The sequence below is a fragment of the Camelus bactrianus genome, chromosome 16 (genome assembly GCF_048773025.1).
Source record: "Camelus bactrianus isolate YW-2024 breed Bactrian camel chromosome 16, ASM4877302v1, whole genome shotgun sequence".
NCBI classification, from domain to species: Eukaryota; Metazoa; Chordata; class Mammalia; order Artiodactyla; family Camelidae; genus Camelus; species Camelus bactrianus.
The window spans coordinates 16,681,378-16,702,295 of NC_133554.1; the positions used below are offsets into that span (position 1 = coordinate 16,681,378).

A 20,918-nucleotide genomic window follows, 5' to 3' on the forward strand; every position below is an offset into this window, starting at 1 on the left:
CCAGCTTTATTGAGATATAAATTAATATAACACTGTGTACCTTTAATGTGTACAAGGTGTTGACTTGATATACTTATAAATTGCAAAAATGATTATTACCAGAATATATTAGCTACCACCTCCAGCCCATCACATAGTTGCCATTTCTTTTTGTGTGTGTGTGTAGTCAGAACATTTAAGAGCTACTCTCTTAGCAAGATACAAGTAAATGAGACAGTATTATTAGCCACAATCGCCATATTGGACTTCAGATCCCCAAATTTGTTAGTCTTACAACTGAAAGTTTGGACTCTGACCAATATTTCCTTCATTTCCACCCCCCACCCCCACCCCAGTGGCTCAATTCTTTTTATCATTGAATAATATTACATTGGATGTACTACAATTTGCTTAATCCATTCACCTACAGAGGTACATCTTGGTTGGTTCCAAGTTTTGGCAGTTGTGAATATGTTTACTGCTATAAACACTCATATGCAGGTTTGTGTGTAGACATAAGTTTCCAACTCATTTGGGTTAATACTGAGAAATGTGACTGCTGGATCATATGCTAAGACTATGTTTAGCTTTTAAGAAACTGCCAGACTGCCTTCCAAAGTGGCTGTAGTCATTTTGCATTCCCACTCTTTTGGATTCTCCCTTTTTTTCCCCCCATTAACGTGCAGTGAGAATTTACAGTCATTTAGAGGCAATCTGAACATAGAATCCTTCCAGATAATAATTATCTTCCAGTTATTCACAGTTATCTGAATCAAATCTAATTCTATTTTTTTTTTTTAAGCTGCTCTCTGTTATTGAGAAATCCCAAAACACCTAATTTGGAAGTTTCTTCTTTTTTTTCTCCTTTATCTTTTGGAATTCTTATTATTATTGAGAATTCTGAATGTAGGCAGTTCAAAGAGCAGACGGTCAGTGCAGTGAACCCTGCGTGTAAGCATCACCACCCCCAACCAGGACCCACAGCCAACCCTGTCTCGTCCACACCCTGTCACTTCCCTTCCATATTTTGGTTTTTCAACTAGTACTTTTATTGAGGTATGCCTTTATTGAAGTTATACATTTATTAAGGTAAAATTTACATACAATAAACTGCATCCATGTTAGTGTACACTTTGATGAGATTTAACAAATATATACATCCTTGAAACCATTGCCATAATGAAAATACAAAACATTTCCCTCATTCCCTGAATTTTCTTGTGCCTGTTTGCAGTCCTTCCCTCCCTCTGCTGCCATTCCCAAGTGAGCATGATCTGCCTTTTTTTTTTTCAACAATCTATGTTCCCTCCGCATATTATTTTGAATCAAATGTCAGATAGCTTATCGTTTTATCTATAAATAGTTTAGTATACATCTCTAAGAGATAAGACCTCCTTTAAAAAGCCCAGGTCATTATTACACGACATGATTAATGGTAATTCCTTAATATTATCAGATATCCAGTGCAGAGCAGGTATGCACCCTGCACTCTAGGTGGAAGCCCCCACGGGCCAGAGATTGGAGCGATAGAGATTGTGAGCAGATCAAGCAAGCAGTAGCCACTGCTGCCTGCACAGAGCCCAGGGGCATTTTGCCAGCATCCAGCTGTCCCTCCCTCTTCCAGATGCAGGTACCCTCTCCCCCAGGGTTACCAAAGAAATATACAAATAAAAATACAGGATGCTTAGTTGAATAGTTGGATTTGAATTTCAGATCAGCAATGAATAATTTTTTTTAGTGTAAGTATGTCCCATGCAATACTTGGAGCATACTTACACTAAAAAGGTATTCATTGTTGATCTGAAATTCAAATATAACAGGCGTCTGACACTTCCTACCTTCTCTGCAATGGATAATGGTAGGATGTCCTTCTGGGCCCTACAGCACACCTCTGCTCTCTGTGTGACCTTGCTTCAGGTCCTGCCCCCTCCCAAGTTGAGATGTAGAAAGTTGTCATGAGCCCAGGGCATCTAAAGGGCTGGTAACTCAGAGGGCAAAGGTCTGTCTGACCAAGGTGGGACTGGGCAGAAGGAGATCAAAATCCCCCAAAGAGATAGGACATCCCCCAGTCTCCACCCCCAACCCCCACTTCCTCCTGGAGGACAGACACTGGCTTCCGAATCCCTCTCCGGTATTTCCAGCTGGCCTGTCTTCACAGCCTTAAACAGAACCCGACCTCTGCTTTTCCAACAGGTTCTGAAAGGGAATAAATTAAAGCCTAATTAATCTGAGGTACCCTGGGAGTGAGCTTTCCCTGACACTTTTATACACAGTCGCTCTCTGCTTTGTAAAGATCTAAGGGGCCCCTGTTACAACAGGAATCAGGTTTCAGTCTTCAGCAGCCCCTTCAGGAACAGAGAAAGCCGCTTGCTCAGACGTGTTGTATCGAACGGCAAGGTGATCTCACCATGCACTGTCCTCCTCAGAATTTATTTTGGGTGTCACACATGTTAAGAACACAGCGGTGCCAGGCTGTGAGTCCATCTGTGTCAAAGACAGAAAGACCTTCTGTGCCTCGTGCCTGTAAAAGAGAGCCCCTGCCATCACAGGTGCCTGCACCTGGCAAATGACGTCCCACTCAGTCCGGTTGTAATTTTATTTATGGGGAGATATCTGATGTGTACAGATGAGTCAATAAAACACCTGCGCAGTTTAATGCATCATTATAAATTGGACACCCATATAACTACCAAGTCTAGAAGAGCACTTAGCCCCCTAGAAGCATCTTGTGACACCCCCCCCATCCCATTCCCCTCCTCCTCCAGAGATGGCCGCTGTCCTAACGTGTCGGAATCTTTTCCATGCTTTTTTCTTTAGTATTACTACAGGTTGTGCACTGCTAACCAAGCCCCTGTTTTTTTCCAACCTCATATAAGTGGATTCTATTGCATGTATTATTTGTTTTTGTTTTTAACCTTTTTTTTATTGAGTTATAATCATTTTACAATCTTGTGTCAAATTGTGTAGAGCACAACTTTTCAGTTATACATGAACAGATATATATTCATTGTCACATTTTTTTTCGCTGTGAGCTACCACAAGATCCTGTATATATTTCCCTGTGCTATACAGTGTAATCTTGTTCATCTATTTTACATTTTGAAATCCCAGTCTGTCCCTTCCCACCCTGCATGTATTATTTGTGATTTGTTTCTTCCTTACAATCGTTCTTAGACTAGCAATGTTTTCAGGAGCATGCTGTCTTCACAGAGATGTCTGGCCTTGAAGTCACACTGACTGCCTTGGCCTCCTACTTACCTAGTAATTGTGTGACCTCTCTTTCCCTCCTTTATAAAATTATAACAATTATATCTCTGGACATGAGCATGTCAGATGTGCTCAAAAAAAAAAAAAAAATCAGGAAGTATGCTTTATTTATCATTCTGTTCTCCATGGCTCCCGGGGCCTGATGCCTGATGAATCTTGAGTGAATGAAGGAGTCATGGTGAGATGGTGTATGTCACAGCCGAACACCACACCCGATTCATAGCAAATGTTCAATACATGGTGGCTAATATTATTATTGTCATCAGTGTTGTTTATTTGAATATGCACCTGCCTATGGGAGGCAGCCTCTAAAATGACTGCCGATGATCCCTGCCTCCTGCTAGTCTTGTACTTATATATCCCTTGAGTATAGACTGGATTTATTGACTCACTTTTAACAAATAGAATGTGGCAGAAGTGATGGGATTTCACTTCCAATGTTGGATTATAAAACACCATGCCTTCTACCTTGGGTCCTCTTTCTCACTGTCTCCTGGGTTGCTCACCCTGGGGGAGGTCAGTTGCCCTGCCATGAGGTGGGGAGGCCTGGGATAAGGGACCAAGGCCTGCCAGCCACCTCAGAAGTGGGCTTGGAGGTGTGTTCCCTCTCCAGGTGAACCTTCAGATGAGACTGCAGCCCCAGTGCAGCTTGATGGCAACTTCATGAAAGAACTTCATCCAAAGGCTCCCAGCCAAATGGTGCCTGGATTCCTGACCCACAGAAACTATGAGATAGCGAATATTTGCTGTTTTAAGCTACTACCTTTGGGCGCAATTTGTTACACAGCAATATACACCTAATGCACTGCCTTTTTTTGGATGAAGGGGCACTGACAATTTTTAGAGCTTGCAGCAAACAAGGAGATGCAGGGTTCAGATCCCCATTTAAGATGGACTCCTGCCCAGATGGAAGGTGTGTAGTTAACTGACAGCATTTGGGATCCAGCCCGGCTTTCAAGCTGAGATCATGCTCTTCTTAAGTGTCCTCCACAGCCAATGCATGAGCTGACGTAGTGGTACAAGGGTCTAACCATCTCCACCCAATGCAGGACCCCTGTACTGGGCAGTCTGCTTACAGAGCTCCGTGCTGACTCAGAGACTTTGACAGGTCTTCACTGGGGTCTTGTCTTTCCATCAGTGTCATTCCCCAATAAAACTTTCTCATTTTTTTTTTTTTAATGGAGGTACTGGGGATTGAACCCCAGACCTTGTGCATGCTAAGCATGCACTCTACCACTGAGCTATACCCACTTCCACCTTTCTCATTCTTAATCCCATCTCAGTCTGTGCTTCTGAGACAATGCATTCTGCCAACTAAGGACAACATCACCTTCATAGCCAAGCTTTCTAGTCAGCCCAGACCTGGGTCCTATACAGACTCCACCCCTGGCTAGCTCTGTGACCCTGGGCAAGTTTCTTTACCTTTCTGATCCCTTTTTTCTCATGTAATATTGATGATAAATAACACAGAGCTCTTTGACACAACATTGTAAAATGATTATAAATCAATAAAAAAATGTTAAAAAAAAATAACACAGAGCTCAAACAGAATATTTACATGTAGCATGTAACAGAATGAACAGCACAGAATAAGTGCTAGATAAAGATAACTATCATCTGTCCACAGACTACACACCAACTGGCCACTTACATTTCCCACAAAGTTTTATTGGAAATTATTCCAGTAATTTGTCCCAAATACATTGTCTAGTATATCTAGGGTAGATTCTTGAGGGTTATACCCGCTATCTTTATGAAACCCCAGATCACCAAATGCCTCTCTGGCACATGTTGTCACCCATAAAATGAAATCCAGTGCAACTCAAAAGTATACATGACTCCTTATCTATTATCAAGGAACTAAACCTTTATAAAGCTGTAAAGTTATGCCAGAGCAACTGGGCGAATTGTTTCTCTTGTTTGCATTGGACTTTATCACATCAGAGGGCTGAGCCACCTCTGAATGCTGCCCTTTAAATGAGCCCAGTCATCTGAAATTTAGCATGTCCGAACCTGTTCCCCTCACAATTCCTGCCTCACTTTGATAGATAATTCCAAGCCAGAAAATGGGACGCCATCAGTGGCACCACCCTCTCTCTCTCATTCTCCATCTCTAATCCAGCAGTGTGTTTTGTTTGTTTGTTCCCTGTCAAAATGCCCTAAATCCACGAGGCTCTTTCCATCTCCACCGGCACCACTCCAGCCTCTTCCCTGTCAAGAGCCTCCTGTCTTCTTCTTGCATTTAAAATAAAGACCAAACTCTTTATCAAGGTTTAGAGGCTGTACATGAACTTGCCCCTCCCCTCCAAATCTCAACTCCGATCCGCAAACAATCCCTCCCACGTGTCAAGCTTGCTCTTGTCTTAGGACCATCCCGCAGGCACTTTCCAAGTCTGGAGCTCTCCTCTGCCCACTCTGTATTGTGGCCTCCTTTTCCTCCTAAAAATCTGGGCCTCCCCATCACCTGTGAACTGCCTTCTCTGGCAGGTTCCATCACACACAGCCTCCTCCATTGCTCTCAACCACAGTACCCGGGTCATTTCTTTTGTTGCATGCATCCCACTTTGTCATGATGTATTTACTTGTTGGCTGAAGGTTTCCCTCAGTTTATTGCAGTTTCTTCGAGTGCGTGGGGGTCTTGTCCCTTTTGTTCATCCCGTGCCACGCCCAGTGCTGGCCACAATACAACCTTGATAAATAGCTGTTGGATAAATTTCCTAGCTAAGAGTATCACTGTCATCTTTAATCATTCTTTTTTCCCTATTGCAAAAGCCATACTTTTCATTGTAGAAAAGATTCAGAAGTACAGATTTAAAAAAACAAAAAGACATGTTATTTCACATTTAGAGACAGCTACCATCAGCCAGATGTATTCTTCTAGAGCACTTTTAATGCATCTCTACCCACATATATAGGGATATATATGCCCCCAAGTCCTTCAACTTTCTGTGGTTACTCTTCCAACAGCCAAACAAAACATCTTGGTCCCCTCAAGCCTCTGGGGGGGCTACCATGGGGCTTGGCATCCTAGGGGGGGGAAACATTACAGATGGTGGCCACCAGTGACCAGAGCCTTTGGGGAAGTCCCTAGAAGGGGAGGAGGGGCAGCTAACATGGACACCTGCCCAAAACTGGAGGAAAAAGGGAAACATTTGGCTCATAACAAATATAGTAATAATAACACATAATAAATGTGTTTGACTTAGTTTATTCCACCTTAGCCAATTTAGTTTTCCCAGCCATCTCAAAACAGCCTTGATCACTGAACAGACTCCATCATGTTTCAGCCAACCTGCCCAGCAAGATGCTGAGATGAGGCCAACTGGCTTTCCAGACAACACAGAGGGAACAATTCTAAGTGAGTTTAACTCCAGTCAGACTTAACCAAAAGTAGGAAAATCTGATGTCTTAGGAGACCCCAGGGCTGTTTTGGATATGTGTGTATTAAAGCAGAGCTGGGCGGGGGAGGCACCAGCCTGTGTCATCATCAAACCAGATGGACAGGCCTTGGCAGGTACTTTTCATGTTAGTTCACCCTCCCAACAATCCCACATCTCAGGTGAGGTGTTTTTCACTCCTTTTCACAGGGAGATTAAGTCATTTTCCCAGAGTGGTTCAGCCGGAAGGGGTAGAGCTGAGGTTGGCACCTGGTCTGTTTGGCCTCAGAACCTGAACTCTTTCTGTGGATCAGAAATATGGATAGAAGGGTAGTGTTATCACTGCTGACCATCAGGGCTGGTCGTGGCATCATCCTGTGTTGCTGTTAGAAATAACGGTAACAACTCACATTTAGTGCATTGTGCTAAAAGTCTTCTGGACACGTCTCCATGACTTCCCCTAACTACTCTATAAAGAAGGTACTTTTACTGTCTTGTCTTTGCAGATGAAAAGATTGGGGTGCAAAGAAGCTGAAAAACTTGCCCAAGGTCACACAAGTAGTAAATGGCCAAGCTCGGATTCAAACCCAGAGTCTGGTTCCAAAATGCAGGCATTGATACCCCATGCTATGCTCCTCCTACCAGACACAGGGACCAGCAGTGCTTAGGCACTAATTCCCACAGTCCCAAAGCCCTGTGCAGGGCGAGGGGAGGAATGGCACCATGCAGATAATTAAGGCATGTGCTTTGGGGTCAGGCAGTTCCAAGTTCACACCTACCCTCGCCTTGGGTGACCTCACCTTGGGGACTTCGAGCTGCCCTTCTCCATCCAAAAGCAACTTTGGCTGTAATCTCCTTTCTGCCGTTTCCCCCAGATTGTGATGTGAACACACAGAGGAACAGAAGTGCCATAACCCAGTCAGGACTTTCCTGTCCCCTGTGTCCAGCACTGCTGCCTCCTTTCCCCCACTGTCAACAGACCACAGAACTTGTGTCCCCAGAAAGGATGCACTTGCTGCAAAAGGGAACAACGAACACTTCACTGAAGATGTCAAAGCAGAGCTGAGGAAGGAAATCTAGAGCCCACAACTCACAGAAAACACTACTTCCATTTTTATTCTTCCGTGTTTCTTTCCAGCTGACCACTCATTCATTCGTCACTCCTCTCCTGCAGTCTCCCCTCCCCACCCCGACCACACTGTACACCCCCCTCCTGGTGGTGGCCCAGAGAGGACTTCCTTCTTCTCTGTGTCTTTCCTTCTCACTCTCCCCTGGACACATACAAATTCATCTTGGAGCAGTGCTCGCATTAACCACCATCTATGTCATCCAGCACATCCTTTGGGGGCCTCCCTCCAGCCCAGGTGGCTCGTGAAAGTATTTATTCCAAGTAAGTATTGTTCTCTCCCTACTTGGAATCCTGGTTAGCATATTAGCTCCCTCTAGCAACCCTCCTTCACTGAAGCTCTTTGGAGAAAAGGAGACAGTGGAAACATCAGGGCAGAGCTGTTGTGCGTGTCGGGGACAGGGTTGGGGGCCGGGAGGGGGCCGGGAGGGGGCCGGGTTCAGCTGCCTTTGCCTGAGCTGGTCTTTCCCCCACTTCCTCCATTTTGCAAGGCCACTGGTTTCAAAGGTCTCAGCCAGTCTCTCCTGAGCCCCTATTTTTCCATCTCTGGGTTTCTAGCTCGTCCTGACAGCAAGAGGGGTTTGTCTCTGGTGAAGGCAGCCAAAGGCAGTGGCAGGAATCTCTCAGAGAGCAATCACCTTGAAGAGCCTTCCCTGGAGAACAGGCTCTTTCCCTTCCAGATTGGAAAATCTGCACTTCATGCCAAGTGGTCCAGAGGGCACTTGGATCTTTACCAGCTGAAACGCCAACAACTCTTAAAGGGAAAGGGACCAAGGAACTAGGGCAACCTTCCTTCCTGGCACTGGGGTAGCAGGCAGGTGGCTTTTAAAGAAAAAGCCCAAGGTGATGGTGAGCTGTTACCCTGGTGGAACACACTGCTAAAACCCATCACTGATTAAAGCTGATTAAAGTTACAACTTTTTTTTCCCCCAAGAGTGTAGATTTCATTGCCAAGTTCTACAACCATCTCCTTTACCCTAGTGGTGAAATGTCTATTTTTTAAAAAGGCTTTTAACAGAACATAAATGTTCTGTTAAAGAACAACAGAAATGTCCTGAAGTCCATATGTAAGTAGATAATTTGACCTGCTGAAGGTTAATTATTTATCATACAAATAGAATGGCTGAGGATGGTTGCAAGTTTCTTTGCAATCACACTGGCTTTGGGATGCACTAGATGATTTTTTTTTTTTTTTTGAAACAGATTTGCTACCTCTTTTAGGCTTTGCCTAAGACAACACTCAACTTGGTTTTCTTTCCCCAGGTGAACACTGATTGGAGAGGTGTGCAGCCTGGTAGGAAGAAGCTGGCTCGGGTTAATATCTTGCCATGTGTGATCACAAACTGGATGGCCCCTCTACGGCTCTCTTGAGAGAGGACTGCAAGCGTCAACCCAAGGTGAGTCTGGGGGAAAGAGGGAGTCTTGCAGGAACTGGCCAGACCCATCACACGTGTTTGGCAGAGAGGACAAACAGCCAAGAGATCTGGTCCAGAGAGAGTTCTTTACTCCAGAGGACAGGAACTAAGCTACGTTATGATGATGTTACTTAATTCTGGAGCGGGTCACTTACATGCAGCTCTTTGTTTTTGAACCTGACCCTGATTCTGACTGCTGACAAATTCCAAAGGCAGGAAAGAGCAAGGGCCACGATTGCTGCTGAACATCACAGCAAAATAGCTCACTCCCTTCGCTGCTCCCAGAAATGAACACTTTTTTCGAGAAACAACAACAAAAATCCTTGATTTCTTGATCCCGGCATATCACGGATTGGAGCCCCAAATTGTCTGTGTTTTCACCAGAGCACATTCTGACACAAAACTTTCTTTGACTTGGCATTTTGCTTCTCTTTTTCAGACTGACATTTTTGTTTTAAAATATTTTCTCACTGGTTGGTTTCTTTTTCCAGGCTCAGAGGAAAACACAGCTAGACTTGGGCTTTAGCAAATTAAAACAGATTATTCTTCTAGACACAGAGTTAAATGTGTTCCCATAGAGATGCCAAATGTCACTTTATTTTTGGTTGCAGCTCTCTCAAGAGGGCCTTTTAATAGTTCTTGGAGTAGGGATGGTAATCTCTACAAACAAGACAAACTGGGAGATACTTTCCCTGCCCCAACCCCCTTCTTTTCCTTTATCCTTGAGGCAACTAAATTGGAAGCTGGATGTCCTGAACTCTATAGTTTTACTTGGAATTTCCTGCTACTGACACTAAAGTTTTCTTTTTTGTTGAGATCAGGAATACTTATTAAGCCAAACCTAATGACACGGTCTCAAGGTACATTTGGAATGCTTTTTCCCATAGTAGTAATGCTTCACTTCTCTGGGCTGATGAAAAAGAATGTAACAAGGCTATTCCCAGTTTCTAAAAACCTCACTGGGTTTAGCTGCAATTAGGTCTGGCTGTACATGGCAGAAAACCCAAACCACCAGGGGCTTAAGATGGAACTGTCTCTCTCCCATGCAAAGAGAGGGAAGTGATGGTAAAGTGGAGGGTGCGCCCAATCCTCAACTTCTCAGTGACCCGGCCTCTTCCAGCTTATCTCCCCACCACGCCTATGCTTTTGTCTTTATGCTCATTATCCCAAGTGATGGCATCCGTATTACTAGTGAGTACAGTGAAAAAAGAAGGGAAAAAACACGGCAAAAATCACCCATTGGAGAAAGTTTCCAGCCACTGCGAAGAGAATACTTATGCTTATACCCTATTGGCCAGAAGTTAGTCACATGGTCATACTTAACTACAAGGGAGGCTGGGAAATGTAGTTCTTTTTTCTGGATGGCTGTGTGCCCCAAATTTATATTTCTGTGACATACACTCAAGGGCTTATGTTCATAAAATTAGTCAGTTTCTATCAATTTTATCCAGAATCTTGAGTAACGTCTGAGATAACCATAGAAGATGTATAAAATCATTGTTAGAAATGCCTCACTCTAAAATGTTCATATTCTTTTTCCAGTAATTTTGCTTTTGGTGGTCCCTACTAAATAATTAACTCAGAAAAAGTTTTAAGCAAAATAATAATAATTATCACATAGTTATATATAATCTCACACACCCAAAGGAATCAGAATGCCAAAATATGAGAATAAACCATGGAATATGTTCTTGATGGAATATTAAGTGATAGGAGCATAGTGGTTTGTTACGCTATTGACTCTGCTTTTGTATTTGTTTGAATTTTTCCATAATGTAATAAAAAAAAAAAGATTCCTAGGATTTATTCCAGCTTCTGAAACTGGCTACCTATGCAACTTCAACAGTTCATTTTAATTAAATGTTCACATTAACAAATGCGTACAAAGCAGTTAGTAAATTTTAAGGCAGGAGACATCACTTACAGCTGTTTCAGTTGCAAGTGAAGGAAAATCTAACAATTTATTGGATTCCATAAACAAAAAGTTGGAGACTAATTTCTCTCTTCCACTTGTTAAAACAACAAACAGCCAGTTATTTTATCAGCAAAAATTTTATTTGGGAGCAGCAAATAATTGCAGTTTTCTACATGCAACTGTGGTGAACTACACGTAAGTCCGAATAAGGCAAAGGACACTCTTTTATAGGGGAGAAAGGGAAGTTGGGAGGGGCTGTTACAAACAAAAAGTCTATTGGAGGAAAATTGGGAGTTTGAAGTATAGTGACTTTTCATTGGCTGAGTTGTGACAGTCTCTCATTGGCTGAGCTGTCTCCAGGCAAAGAGAATCTTTTATCCTCCTCCTGATGATGGTAAAGTAGAGTCACTTCCTGCTGGAGAAGCAAGGTAACATCTCTTCCTATGAAGATCTGAGTTGCATGTGTATGAGATCTCCCCCTTCTGGCTACTCCATTTTAGTACGTTTTCCTTTCATTAATTTTCACAAGGTGTATTTGATCCAGGCTCAAACATGCCAGTGCACTGGGATTCCCCATCTCGCCATCTCTTGGCTCTGCCTTCTGCCAGGTTAGCTTCATCTTTAACCTTCATGAGGTGCTTCCTCAAGTTCACATCTGCCTGGCTCAAGTCCAGCAAAAACAAGAGAGTAGCATTTGCTGTTGGCCACCCTCCCCTGTCCCCGCAAGCGCATGCACACACACAAACACAATATTATATTCATCTTTGTATCTCACCATCACCCAAACGCAGTCCTGGCACATGGAAGTGTGCTTCTTAAATGCTTCATTGAACTGAAAACTTTTTGCCAGTGCACAACTACAGGACCAGCCAGGCAGACTTGGAAAAGGAATTTTGTGACACCTTAGAGGGCCCTTTCATTAAACTTGTCTGAGAACAAATGTCTGATAATCCCATGGAGGATAATAGCTTTTGCCAGGCTTCCCAAGAGATTAGCCTTTACAAAAAAACCCAAAAAACAAAAAACCCCCTCTTTCTGTGGAATGATTAACAATAACAGCAGCTGGTGCTGACGGAGGGCTTCCAGTAGGCCCTTCACATTTAATCACTGCAATAACCCTATTATATCCTCATTTTACAAATGAGGACACTGGGGGGGGAGGGGATAGCTCAAGGGGTAGAGCACATGCTTAGCATGCATGAGGTCCTGGGTTCAATCTCCAGTACCTCCTCTAAAAACATAAATGACTAAATAAACCGAATTTACCTCCCTCCCCCTCAGAAAATAATAAAATAAATAAAAATTAAAAAAAAAAACAACAAATAAGGAAGCTGAGGCACAGATCAATTAAGTGAACTACTTTAGGTCACCTGGCTAGGAGTGGCCTGAGCCAGGAGTGAATTCTGGTGACAGAGCTTCTTTTTTTAACCCCTCTGCTTCCTGATCTTGGAAATACTTCTTCTTCTTCTTCTTCTTTTTTTTAAAGGATGAGACAGATTTGTGGAACAGTATCGAAGCACACATTTTGCTTGTTTTTTTATGTGTTTTATGAGGGGGAGGTAACCAGGTCTATTCACTTATTTATGTTTGGAGGAGGTACTGGGGATTGAACCCAGGACCTCGTGCGTGCTAAGCATGTGCTCTACCACTGAGCTCTACCCTCCCACCTTGGGACTACTGCTAAGCACTCCTTCTCAAATGCTCTCCCTTGCAAGTCAGCCTCCTGTACCTGGCTGTCCTCATGAATTCTTCCTAGGCCCCCCTCTCCTCTCACAGTCTGGATTCTTTGCCCTTGCACGTGCATTAAGGCCTTTGGGTTCAGTTGCCGTCAGCATCAGGACTGCATCTGACTACATACAGTTGGCCTTCCAGACCCACGGATGTGGAGCCCATAGATATGGACAGCCAACCGTATTATGCCATTTTATATGAGGGACTGGAGCATCCTCAGATTTTGGTATCCTTGGTGGGGAGGTGGGGTCCTGAAACCAATCACCTATAGATGCCAAGGGACAACCATACCGCCGAAAAAGTGACTATACTATCTAAACCAAATGCGGGATTCCTTTCCTAGTAAGATTAGAAATACACGATCTGGGGCTGGCACAGCAGGTTTCCAATGTCATCAGCATCCTAGGGACCCTTGACTATTCCTCGCCACCATCCTCACATGTAGCTTTCATTCTCCTCCTCTTTTTTGCCTCAAATAACAAGATAGATGCTCTGCCCCCAGCTTCAACTTCATGTCCCAGGCATGTAGATGGAAGAATGACAAAAATATATGAAAGTCTAATCAATCACTTCGTATAAAGTTTCCTGGAACTCTTATCCAGTCACTTCTGTTTACATTTCCCAGCAGCTAGTCAGGGAAGGCATCTTGAACTGGGCACCTTGTATCCTGAACAAATTTAAGACTCTGATAGAATGAAGAGAATTTATGTTTATATTTCAAATATATACACATATATAGCAGAATATTATTCAGCCATGAGAAAGAAGGAAATCCAGCCATTCACAACATGGAAGGAAATTGAGGGCATCGTGTTAAGTGAGATAAGTCAGAGAAAGATAAATATTGTATGATATCTCTTATACATGGAATCTAAAAAAGCTGAACTCACAAAAACAGAGTGTAGAATGGTGATTACCAAGAGTTGGAGGGGGTGGTGGAATTGGGAAGACATTTAACAGTGCAAACTTGCAATTAGTAAATGAATAAATTCTGGAGATCTAATGTATAGCATAGTGATTACAGTCAACTGTACTGTATTATAAACTTCAAATTTGCTAAGAAACTAGATTTTAATTGTTTTCATCACAAAAAAGAAATGATAATTAGGTAACATGACAGAGGTGTTAGCAAACACTACTCTAGTAATCATACTGCAATATGTATCAAACCAACACATTGTACACCTGTAACTTACACAGTATTACATGTCAATTATATCTCAACTGAACAAAAAAAAGGAAGAGAAATGATATTGAGGAGGCAATCAACACACCGCTTACACACCATTGACCCCAAACGTATAGTTCTATCTCAGACCCCTGCACAAATTGAAGTTAAGTTTATGCTGGACTCTCTTTCCTGTTGCAACAGTATTACTGAATAAAATCTATCCTCACCCACTTTAGCAAGCGTTCAGCTTTGTTTATCTTTGATAGCATCTGTTATTCATGCACACATCTTTTTGTCCTTTTCCTGCAGGATCTTTTTAATCCTCAAACGTCCTTTCTTTTCTATTGCAAAATCAAAAGCTGTGGTTTCCTAATGTGTCTTAGGTAGGCTTCAGCTGGAAAGTCAAAAGCTAAGTGTTTCTTTCTGTTTTAACAATTCTAGTTCTTCCCAAGGCATTTAAGATGCCTCTGGATGACTAGGTGAAGGATCACATACTCACATACTCCTAGAATACAGAAGAAAATCACAAAGATTAATATCTCAAAATATTATCTTGCTGTAGATACAGAACGCTTGTGGCAATAAATATAATGAAGCCAACAACGGATAAATGACATAAACCATCATATATCAATTTCAGGGTATTACTATGAGTCAATAAATTACATAATTACACAAATTACATAAATAACTGGAAAGTTTGTTGTGGTTATTGTTGTTTTACTTACTATCACTGGTTGATTATAAGGGATACAACTCAGGAACAGCCCGATGGAAGATGGAAGAGATGCAGAGGGCAAGGTATAGGGTGAGGGGCGCAGAGTGTCCATGCCCCCTCTGGGGGTGGCACCCTCCCAGCACCTTGATGTGTTTACCAATCTGGAAGCTCTCAGAATCCTGTTATTTAGGATTCATTACATAGACATAAGTCTTTGCCCATGAGTGGATAAAAATCTAAACATAGGGGCTTTTATCACTCTTCAATTCTCCCATCACTGCTAGGAAAACAGCATGCAAGTCAGCCTACTGAGCTGATCAGTTTTTACCTCCTTCAAACAGAGGGTGGCCTTCAAAACAGAATGTTGTCTGTTCACCTTGGGGCTGCCATCCACAAGCCAAGCAGCTCTTTGTTGGTCAGTTGAGAGCTGTTTATAAGGCACTGTCCAAATGATGACAGAATTTGACGGCTCCTTATACAAATTCAAAGTCAGTCCTGGGGAAAAAGGCTCCTTGCTTGTGTCTACATGACCCTTGCATCCCACGGGTAGCATGATGCTGTATAAAGCATCTGGGTATTGCCCTTCCAGATAGAGTGTTTTTCCGACATCACCCAAGACATCATAGGCATTTCAAGTTTCAAGATTATTGTATATCCTTCAGTCACAGGAGCAGTTTTAATTAATGTCTTACAGCAAGCTAGTAATTACCCCTCAGATGGGAATCTCTGGACTGAAGTGCTGTAGTCAACGCTGGAAGGTGTCACAGGCTTCTGCAATAAGCCCATCTCTGTTGCACACACAGCTACTGCACAGAGAATTTATCCATGTCAGCACTCCAGTTTGTACTGTTTGGACTTAGGCCATCTCATTGGTCTGCATTTAGCGTGTCCAAATAATACTGCCCGAAGGGTAGAGTTACACACTTCCTGTTCTCAGAAGCAGTTTCCTCGTCAGGCACCATGTCCGTCCCCATCATCATTCAGGTAAAAGAGATGCAGCCACTTCAGACATACGAATTTTCATATAAACTTTCACCTGAATCCCATCAGTCTTTACATTCCTAACTGTAGGCAGGGGAGGTGTTCCCGGGTCAGACATGATGTCCATCCATGGAACATTCATGTCAAGGAGACACCACCTCTCCACATACGGCCAGTTTAAACCTTACAGTTTTCATCCAAACCTCCATCTTAATCAGGGCTTCACAGATGAGTTTTGGTACCACAGTGCTTGGGGCTCCCATGTCAAGGAGTCCCAGAGATCTCCTTCACTCCCTGATCATAGGTGTTGGGTCTCCAGCAGGGGGATGAGCCCAGGGACTCTGGCCTTTTGTCAGTCATGTTAAAGAACAAAATTCAACTGAGTGAGTTTTAAAGATCTTATTGGCTTTATTTAGAGATTCAAAAATCAGGGAGCATCAATCTAGCAGTTAGATAGGAGCCCCAAAGAGCTGCACAAGGCAAGACATTTTATAGGCAGAAGGAGCAGGAGCAAGGAAGTTATAGTGAGCATCTGCTGATTGATTAAGGTAGGGTTTCTTTCCTTACATGGAGCAAAGGGAATAGCTGGGCCAGTGCTGAGCAGGCAAAAAAGCTGATGGGTTGGCCCACATCCTCCCTTGCCGGGAGAGCCCAGCATGGAAACTTAGTGAACTTTTGATTTGCTGACCTGGGGTTTAGCATGAGCGACTCCATCTTGGGCCTAATCTGGTTACCTTAACAGTCTTTATCTTGGTCAACTGCCTAGCTATTGCTTCAGCCTACTCCAGGTTAGGTTTCTGATTGCAATCTTTGTCTGCCAGCTTTTTAAATTAAAAAAAAAAAAATTTAACCAAAGTAGATAGAGTAGACTTGTTTGGGGCCCATCAGGGGATCCCTTTAGTCCACCTAACCTTCAACAGTGCTGTAGTAAGACCTTTGTTTTGAACCCATCAATGTCCAGTTTTATTTATCCCATTTCTAAATATTTCTACCCTGCTGGGATGTGTTCCTTGACCCTCCCCCCTGCCTTTCCACATTCCCTTGTTCATTAACCTAAAATATTTTTTAGCATCTGTAAAACGCATGAGGAGAAGCTGAGACAGCAAATTCAATAAAGTTTCTGAGATTATAGCTGATTTTGCAGCAGTAAAGCTACATAGGGTGCCCAATGAAAAAGGGCCCCCTGCAAACACAGCATCTGCCATGACCTGGGTAACAGGTGTGAAAACTGAGTCAGAAGGCCAGAAGGGGGCGCTCTTAGGCACGAGCACTTGAAGTCAATTGCAGACCCAATAGGAAAAGACGTACCTTTGCACGTTCAACAGGAAGGTTACTAGTTTACTGCCCAGCAGAAGGAAGAATTTCCGCTTGTCCAGCAACAGCCCAGCCAATGAGAAGCAGTCACAACTCAGCCGATGAAAAGCCACTACACTTGGAACTCCCAGCTTCCTCCCAATGGACTCTTTATTTATAACAACCCTTCCCACCTCCTTCTTCTCCTTTATAAGAGAACATTCCTTTCCTTCATTCTCAGGACTTGTGGGTGCTTCACCACAGATTGCATGTTCTGAATTGCAGTTCTTTGCTGTTCCCAAATAAACCCATTTTGCTGCTGTTTTATTGTTTTAGGTCAATGCAGGCATATTTAGCAGGTGAATATCCTGGTCACTGTGAAGCCAGTCCCACACAGATTGCATACAGAGCTTATCAGCTACTTCATAGGGGGTGTTCACTTGGCATTTATAGGGAGAGTCAGACAGTCCCTCTTCCCAGGGTAGACACATCTTATGTTGATTTTCATTTGGTTCACCAGGCTCATGTTTCCTCAGGAATAACCAGTAGGTTACTCTGAATCTTGCACAGCATCTCTGATTGTTCCATAGTGAACTGTGGGTCCTACATCAACCCAAACATGCTTTTCCCCCTTGCAGCTTTCAAAACCAAAGACAACGCCCCCAAATCACTCTCACAATCCAGTCTAGCAAAGGTTCTTCAGGAAGCTGATGATCCCAATCCACGAAGTGAGACAGATTCTTTATGCTGCACCCCGGGGTTTCAATAGTTTCCTGATTTTGCCCTCCCCCAATGCAGACCACCTTCTTGGTGACCAGAGGTATTAGAGTTACTCTCTGTTGTCCCCACATAATCCTTCCTTTTGGGGGTTGAGGCTAGTGGCGGAAGCTCAGATGGATAGAAATCTGAGCTGGGTTCAGCAGTAAGGTCTGACCCAGCATTCTCTTTTCATTTCATTTTAGCCTTTACACATAACAATAACCAACAGACTGGTGTTTTGCTTTTTTCTTATTCGTTTACATTTCTTATGCATCGAGTAGACCAACTCTCCAGGGATCATTAACTTTTACTGTTAGTAACTTATACAGCTGCTGCTCCATGCCATGGGTGACTACATGACCACCCAGGAATCAAGGTTCCTTATACCCCACCCTTTCATTTTTCTTCTTCCCAAACCACATGTTTCCATGAGCAAGGGCCATTTTAGCAAATACCCCATTTTTCTGACAACCAAAAGAACTGTTTTTACTCACAATACGTCTGATATCAAATGGGTGGGGTTTTTTCACACCAACAACCAATTCTCCAATTCTCTGACACCAACTAGGTATCCTACAATTCAATTCAATTCTGACACGAACTACCCAGAATTAGCGCCAGACCCGACAAGTTTAAGGGCTGGGCCGCACACTTCAGACACCAGTCACAAATGGGGTGAGCAGGGTGCCCACACTTCTATCTATCTAAATTGGCTACAAATTGAGGATTCCTCCAAATCCCTCCCCAAGGTTCAATAATTCACTAGAACAACTCACTCAGGAAGAATTTTACAATTACTGGTTTATTATAAAGGATACAACTCAGATGCATAGGGCAAGCTATGGGAGTGGGAGCTAGGAGCTTCCACGCCTTCTCCAGGCACATCACCCTCCCAGCACCTTGATGCGTTCACCAATCGAGAAATTCCAATAACTGAAAAGCTTTATATGAAATACTATTAAGTGGAAAAAAAAAAAAAAAAAAAGGAAGGGCATAAAATGTAAATACATAATGATTAAAACATATAAACATTAAATCTCCATATGTTGCCTGAGCTTGATCCCTCTCTTCTTGATCCCAGACGGTAAGGCTGAAGTTACAAAAGAAGGTATGAAACTGTACCATGAGTTCAGGGAAAGTGTTCAGGGAGCTGGCTGCTCTTTACAACGGCACCCGGACAGTGATCATCCAGAACAGATAATGAGCGGGGAGGGCAGAGCTCAGTGGTAGAGCGCGTGCTTAGCAAGCACGAGGTCCTGGGTTCAATCCCCAGTACCTCCATTAAAATAAACAAACAAATAAAAACCTAATTAGTGCCCTCAATTAAAAAAAAGAAAGAAAGAAACTATTAGAGTCCCTGATCTACAGCTGGCCACAAGGTCATGAGGGGTATTTACGATCACAGTCATCTACTTCTTATTCCGTATTTCTTTTGCCCCCAGCAAGCACCTCCGTTGGTCACAGTTCCTCGCCTGGTGGAATGACCCAGACCTTTTGTGAAGGACCTGGGACATCAGCAGTCTAAGCTGAGTTGCTGTAGTTTTTCCATCGACCTTAATGAGAGGACATGGGAGTACTAAGAGGCACCCCAAAGGGTCTCCAGCAGTATCCCTCTTACCCCCGCTGTGTAGCAGCAACCCAGTTTCTCCTTGACAGTCAGGTCAGCCACCCCAGCCAGTGCCTTGCCTATGGATTCTGTGCCCGAAGAGGCCAGATGGCGGCTTCAGGTTCCAATCCAAGGCGGTCTTTGCGATCTCTCCCGTTGAAAGCACTTCTCCCTTTGTAACTAAGACCTCTAGACCAGCAGATGCTAAAGCTGCAGAGACGGGAAGCCAAACTTTGACTACGGGATCATTAGGGTTAATAGCGAGCAGATTTACTTTCATTTTTATCTTTTGGTTCCTAGACTGCTGGGTCCAGGCGATGGGAGAAACATAATGCTGATTGAGAGCATTTACCACAAACTGGAAAACACCGTCCCAGCCCTGCAAGGTGCTACCACCTAGCTGGCACTGTCACTGAATCTTCAAAAAGCCATTCAACCATCTGTCAAAGCAGTTGCTTCAAGGTGATGGGGAACATGGTGAGATCGATGAATTCGAAGAGCATGAACCCACTGCTGCTTTTCAGTTGCTGGGAATACCATGGCGGTGGACGAGGCATTCTGGAAGGCCACAGACGGTGGTTTTGGCAGCAGCACGGTGGGCAGTGAAGACAAATCTATGTCCAGAGCAAGTGTCAGTTCCAGTCAGAACAACCTGCTGCCTCTTCCATAATGAAAGCGGTCCAATGTAATCAACCTACCACCAGGTAGCTGGCTGATCCCTTCAGGCACTGGTACCATATTAGGGGCTCAGTGTTGTCTCTTCTGCTGGCAGATTAGGCACTCTTGGTGAACACAGGTTCATGTTGCTGAGCCCAGGCATAATCTCTATCACGGTCACTGCGGCCACTCTGTTCTTAAGTCCACAGGTGCTGCTGTGGAAGGAGGTAGTCCGATGTCTACAGAATGGGTCATTCCACCCACCTGACTATTAAAAGCTTCCTCTACCCTCTGGCGAGCATTCACACGGAACACAAATATCTTCATACACTGCCATTCAGAGGGATCTACCCTCATACCTCTCTTTTAGACCTTCTGGTTTTCCAGTGGTGCTCCTTCCAGTCCAACTACCCAGCCAAACCACGATTCAGTGCAGACCCTTTCTTCTGGCCATCTCTCCTTCCGGGCAAAATGAACAAACAGGTGCACTGCTCCAGGTTCTGTCCACTGGGAGGGTTTCCCTTCCCCACCGTCTTTCTGAGTTGTCCCAAAGAGAAGCTGTGGTACCACAGCCGTCCTCCTTCAGGTGATGCATGCATGTCATGCAGAACTATCTATAAACCAAGCCTGAGACTTTTCTTTCTCAGTCAACTCTTCATAGGGAATCCCCAAGAAGGCATGGGTGTGGGTGGAGAGACTACAATGCAGCAGAACAGGGCTCCTGGGCAAGTCTGGGAATTGGTTATAGAATCTTAGGGCAAGAGATTAACCTCCTCAGCAGGGGTGGAAGGGCTGCTTCCAGTGGCAAAGAAGCTTTGAGGGCCTCCACTTCATTGGAATCAGCCCATATGACCTAATGTTCAAACTCACATTCCATCCCAAACCATACCCTAACTTCTACCTAAAAAGACCCTATGAGGTTG

The 20,918-nt window shown here is 43.7% G+C and overlaps 1 long non-coding RNA gene across 2 annotated transcripts; it reads left to right on the forward strand.

Moving 5' to 3' along the window:
* Positions 1-6,774: 6,774 nt before the first annotated feature.
* Positions 6,775-20,427, forward strand: LOC123615660 (uncharacterized). 2 transcript variants are annotated; one of them, XR_006723334.2, is made up of 3 exons: positions 6,775-8,013; positions 9,013-9,146; positions 19,639-20,427. It is a non-coding gene; the product is annotated as an uncharacterized LOC123615660 (long non-coding RNA). The 2 variants fall into 2 exon arrangements; XR_006723335.2 differs by lacking the exon at positions 6,775-8,013 and adding an exon at positions 8,258-8,816.
* Positions 20,428-20,918: the final 491 nt, after the last annotated feature.